Below are 6329 nucleotides of genomic sequence, written 5' to 3'. Positions count from 1 at the left end.
TAGACGGGCTCCGCACGAGACATGGGCACTATAAAGAACTTTAGATGGGTGTGCACTGGCTCCTCCCTCTATGCCCCTCCTCCAGACCTCAGTTAGATCCTGTGCCCAGAGGAGACTGGGTGCATTACAGGGGAGCTCTCCTGAGTTTCTCTGAAAAAGACTTTTGTTAGGTTTTTATTTTCAGGGAGCACTGCTGGCAACAGGCTCCCTGCATCGTGGGACTGAGGGGAGAGAAGCAGACCTACTTAAATGATAGGCTCTGCTTCTTAGGCTACTGGACACCATTAGCTCCAGAGGGTCGGAACGCAGTTCTCACCCTCGCCGTTCGTCCCGGAGCCGCGCCGCCGTCCCCCTCACAGAGCCAGAAGATAGAAGCCGGGTGAGTATCAGAAGAAAGAAGACTTCAAAGGCGGCTGAAGACTTCAGATCTACTCTGAGGTAACGCGCAGCGGTAACGCTGCGCGCTTTTGCTCACGCACACACACACACACACACACACACACACACACACACACCTGGCACTGAAGGGTGCAGGGCGCAGGGGGGGCGCCCTGGGCAGCAATATTAAACCTCTTGGGACTGGCTAAAGTATATAGATATACTGGGGAGGCAGTATATAAAATAATGCCCCGCCAGTATTGTGAATTTGAGCGGGACCGAAGCCCGCCGCTGAGGGGGGCGGGGCTTGATCCTCCAGCACTAACCAGCGCCATTTTCTCCACAGCACACTGCAGAGAAGCTGGCTCCCCAGACTCTCCCCTGCTGAACACGGTGACAGAGGGCAAAAAAGAGGGGAGGGGGGGGCACATTTAATTGGTGCAGTGAGTGTATATACATATATTGGTATAAAAGCGCTGTTTAACTGGGAATTCTGTTTCCAGAGTCAGGTGGCGCTGGGTGTGTGCTGGCATACTCTCTCTCTGTCTCTCCAAAGGGCCTTAGTGGGGAATTGTCTCCATATAAATATATCCCTGAGTGTGTGGGGGTGTCAGTACATGTGTGTCGGCATGTCTGAAGCGGAAGGCTCATCTAAGGAGGAGGTGGAGCAAATTATTGTGGTGTCGCCATCGACAATGCCGACACCGGATTGGTTGGACATGTGGAATGTTTTAAATGCAAATGTGTCTTTATTACATAAGAGATTGGACAAAGCAGAGTCCAGGGATAGAACAGGGAGTCAATCCATGGTTTTGACTGTGTCACAGGGCCCTTCAGGGTCTCAGAAACGTCCCCTGTCCCAAGTAGCAGACACTGATACCGACACGGATTTTGACTCCAGTGTCGACTACGATGATGCGAGGTTACACCCAAGGGTGGCCAAAAGTATTCATTACATGATTATTGCAATAAAGGATGTTTTACATATCACAGATGACCCCTCTGTCCCTGACACGAGGGTCTGCATGTTTAAGGAAAAGAAACCTGAGGTAACCTTTCCCCCATCTCATGAGCTGAACGCGTTATTTGAAAAGGCTTGGGAAACTCCAGACAAGAAACTGCAGATACCCAAAAGAATTCTTATGGCGTATCCTTTCCCTGCGCAGGACAGGTTATGGTGGGAATCCTCGCCCAGAGTGGACAAGGCGTTAACGTGCTTGTCAAAAAAGGTGGCGCTACCGTCTCCAGACACAGCAACCCTCAAGGATCCTGCTGATCGCAGACAGGAAACTACCTTAAAATCAATTTATACACATACGGGTGCTTTGCTCAGACCGGCAATAGCATCGGCTTGGGTTTATAGTGCGGTAGCAGCTTGAACAGATACCTTGTCAGCTGACATTGATACCCTAGATAGGGATATCATTTTATTGACCTTAGGTCATATTAAAGACGCAGTCTTATATATGAGGGACGCTCAGAGAGACGTTGGGCTACTAGGTTCAAGAGCCAACGCCATGGCGAAATCTGCTAGGCGAGCTCTGTGGACCCGCCAATGGACGGGTGATGTCGACTCAAAGAAGCATATGGAAGTTTCACCTTACAAAGGTGAGGATTTATTTGGGGAAGGTCTCGTGGACCTGGTTTCCACAGCTACCGCGGGCAAATCTACTTTTTTACCTTATGTTTCCCCACAGCAAAAGAAAACGATGCAATATCAGATGCAGTCCTTTCGGTCGCATAAGTCCAGAAGAGGTCGGGGCTCTTCCTTCCTTGCCAGAGGTAAGGGTAGAGGGAAAAAAACTGCCGGCTACGGCTAGTTCCCAGGAGCAGAAGTCCTCCCCGGCTTCTACTAAATCCACCACATGACGCTGGGGCTCCACTGAGGGAGTCTGCGACGGTGGGGGCACGTCTTCGACTCTTCAGCCACGTCTGGGTTCAGTCAGACGTGGATCCTTGGGCAATGGAAATTGTATCCCAGGGTTACAAGCTGGAATTCGAAGACGTGCCTCCTCGCCGGTTTTTCAAATCGGCTTTACCAGCTTCTTCCCCAGAAAGGGAGATAGTTTTAGCTGCAATTCAATAATTGTGTCAACAGCAAGTGGTTGTCGAGGTTCCACGGGTTCAACAGGGAAAACCCTATTTGTGGTCCCGAAACCGGATGGCTCGGTCAGACCCATTCTAAATTTAAAATCCCTAAACCTGTACTTGAAAAAGTTCAAATTCAAGATGGAATCGCTCTGGGCAGTAATCTCCAGCCTGGAAGGGGGGGATTTTATGGTGTCACTGGACATAAAGGATGCATACCTTCATGTCCCCATATATCCCCCTCATCAGGCGTACCTGAGATTCGCTGTACAGGACTGTCATTACCAGTTTCAGACTTTGCCGTTTGGGCTTTCCACGGCCCCGAGGATTTTCACCAAGGTAATGGCGGAAATGATGGTGCTCCTGCGCCGGCAGGGAGTCACAATTATCCCGTACTTGGATGATCTCCTGGTAAAAGCGAGATCAAGAGATCAGTTGCTGAAAAGCGTGGCGCTCTCCCTGGGAGGGCTGCAGCAACATGGCTGGATTCTAAATCTACCAAAGTCACAGTTGGTTCCAACAACTCGGCTATCGTTCTTAGGCATGATTCTGGACACGGAACAAAAGAGGGTTTTTCTCCCAACGGAAAAAGCCCAGGAACTCCAGAACATGGTCAGAGACCTGTTAAAACCGAAAAGAGTGTCGGTCCATCAATGCACTCGAGTACTGGGGAAAATGGTGGCGACCTACGAGACCATCTCCTTCGGCAGGTTTCATGCGAGGACGTTTCAGTGGGACCTTCTGGACAAGTGGTCCGGGTCCCATCTCCAAATTCATCAGAAAATAAGCCTGTACCCCAGGGCCAGGGTGTCTCTCCTGTGGTGGCTGCAGAGTACTCATCTTCCAGAGGGTCGCAGGTTCGGCATTCAAGACTGGGTTCTGGTGACCACGGACGCGAGCCTCCGAGGTTGGGGAGCAGTCACACAAGGAAGAAACTTTCAGGGGATATGGTCAAGCCAGGAGGCTTGTCTACACATCAACGTACTGGAATTGAGGGCCATATACAACGGCCTACGTCAAGCGGATAATCTTCTTCGCGACCTACCGGTTCTGATTCAATCAGACAACGTCACAGCCGTGGCTCATGTAAACCGCCAAGGCGGAACAAGGAGCAGAGTGGCAATGGCGGTAGCCACCAGGATTCTGCGCTGGACGGAAAATCACATAAGCGCTTTGGCAGCAGTCTTAATTCCGGGAGTGGACAACTGGGTAGCAGACTTCCTCAGCAGACACGATCTCCATCCAGGAGAGTGGGGACTTCAACAAGAAGTTTTTGCAGAGATAACAAGTCATTGGGGACTTCCTCAAATAGACATGATGGCTTCACGTCTCAACAAGAAGCTTCGGAGGTATTGTGCCAGGTCAAGGGACCCTTAGGCAGTAGCAGTGGACGCCCTGGTGACACCGTGGGTGTCTCAGTCAGTCTATGTGTTCCCTCCTCTTCCACTCATCTCAAAGATATTGAGAATCATAAGACGAAAAAGAGTGCAGACAATACTCATTGTTCCAGATTGTCCTCGAAGGGCCTGGTATTCAGATCTTTAGGAAATGCTCACAGAAGATCCGTGGCCTCATCCTCTCAGAGAGGACCTGTTGCAACAGGGGCCCTGCGTGTTCCAAGACTTACCGCGGTTCCATTTGACGGCATGGCGGTTGAACACCGAATCCTAGCTGGGAAAGGCATTCCGGAAGAAGTCATCCCTACTCTGATAAAGGCTAGGAAGGAAGTGACGGCGAAATATTATCACCGTATCTGGAGAAAGTATGTATCTTGGTGTGAATCCAAGAATGCTTCTACGGAAGATTTCCATCTGGGCCGTTTTCTCCACTTTCTACAGACAGGAGTGGATATGGGCCTGAAATTAGGCTCCATTAAGGTACAGATTTCGGCCCTATCAATTTTCTTTCAGAAGGAATTGGCTTCTCTCCCAGAAGTCCAGACTTTTGTAAAGGGAGTGCTGCACATACAGCCTCTTTTTGTGCCTCCATTGGCACCATGGGACCTTATCGTGGTGTTACAGTTCCTAAAATCTCACTGGTTTGAACCTCTTCAAACTGTTGAGTTAAGATTTCTCACTTGGAAGGTGGTCATGTTGTTGGCCTTGGCATCTGCAAGGCGGGTGTCCGAATTGGCGGCTTTGTCGCACAAAAGCCCCTAGCTGATTTTTCATGTGGATAGAGCAGAATTAAGGACTCGTCCTCAATTTTTGCCTAAGTTGGTTTCATCGTTTCACATGAACCAACCTATTGTGGTACCTGTGGCTACGAATGACTTGGAGGATTCCAAGTCCCTGGATGTAGTCAGGGCCTTAAAAATTTATGTAGCCAGGACGGCTCGAATTAGGAAAACAGAGGCACTGTTTGTCCTGTATGCAGCCAACAAGGTTGGCGCTCCTGCTTCTAAGCAGACTATTGCTCGCTGGATCTGTAACACGATTCAGCAAGCTCATTCTACGGCTGGATTGCCGTTACCAAATTCGGTAAAGGCCCATTCCACTAGGAAGGTGGGCTCTTCTTGGGCGGCTGCCCGAGGCGTCTCGGCGTTACAGCTTTGCCGAGCGGCGACTTGGTCGGGTTCAAACACTTTTGCAAAGTTTGATACCCTGGCTGATGAGGACCTTATGTTTGCTCAATCGGTGTTGCAGAGTCATCCGCACTCTCCCGCCCGATCTGGAGCTTTGGCATAATCCCCATGGTCCTTACGGAGTCCCCAGCATCCTCTAGGACGTAAGAGAAAATAAGATTTTAAACCTACCGGTAAATCTTTTTCTCCTAGTCCGTAGAGGATGCTGGGCGCCCATCCCAGTGCGGACATTTTTCTGCAAGACTTGTATATAGTTATTGCTTACATAAGGGTTATGTTACAGTTGAGATCAGTCTTTGGCTGATGCTGTTTTGTTCATACTGTTAACTGGTTACGTATATTCCATGTTATACGGTGTGGATGGTGTGGGCTGGTATGAATTTTGCCCTTAGATTAACAAAAATCCTTTCCTCGTACTGTCCGTCTCCTCTGGGCACAGTTCTCTAGCTGAGGTCTGGAGGAGGGTCATAGAGGGAGGAGCCAGTGCACACCCATCTAAAGTTCTTTATAGTGCCCATGTCTCCTGCGGAGCCCGTCTATACCCCATGGTCCTTACGGAATCCCCAGCATCCTCTACGGACTAGGAGAAAAAGATTTACCGGTAGGTTTAAAATCTTATTTTCTCTTATTTCCTAGAGGATGCTGGGGTCCATTTTAGTACCGTGGGGTACAGATGGTTCCGCAGGAGCCTTCGGCACTTTAAGACATCTCAACAGTGTGAACTGGCTCCTCCCTCTATGCCCCTCCTCCAGACCTCAGTTTAGAAAATGTGCCCAGGAGACTGGATGCACACTAGTGGAGCTCTACAGAGCTTTGCTGGTAAAAGACTTTGTTAGGTTTTTTATTTTACAGGGAAGCTGCTGGCAACAGCTTCCCTGCTTCGTGGGACTTAGGGGAGGAAGTAGGAACCAACTTCTCAATTAGTTAATGGTTCTGCTTCCGCTGACAGGACACCATTAGCTCCTGAAGGATACTGAACACAGAACAAGCCTGGCCAGCGTTCACTCCCACAGCACTGCCGCCACCCCCTAACAGAGCCAGAAGTCAGAAGGCTGGTGAGTATATTACCAGAGTCCTATAGAGAGGGGATCCTCCGGTCATCGTTGGCGGCATACAGGTACATGCGCAGTGGCGGGATGCTGCGCCATGTCTCTCAGCACAAGGGTGCAGAGCGCGGGGGGGGGGGGGGGGCGCGCTCTGAGGGCATGTTTTAAAACCTTACTCTCACTGGCAAAAAGGGTACATACATGTACAGCCGCTGATGTGCCATCCCCAGCCA

Source organism: Pseudophryne corroboree, chromosome 4 (genome assembly GCF_028390025.1).
Source record: "Pseudophryne corroboree isolate aPseCor3 chromosome 4, aPseCor3.hap2, whole genome shotgun sequence".
In the NCBI taxonomy this organism is placed as follows: Eukaryota; Metazoa; Chordata; class Amphibia; order Anura; family Myobatrachidae; genus Pseudophryne; species Pseudophryne corroboree.
The sequence above is the reverse complement of the archived record's forward strand: the minus strand, read 5'-3'. Positions refer to the sequence as shown.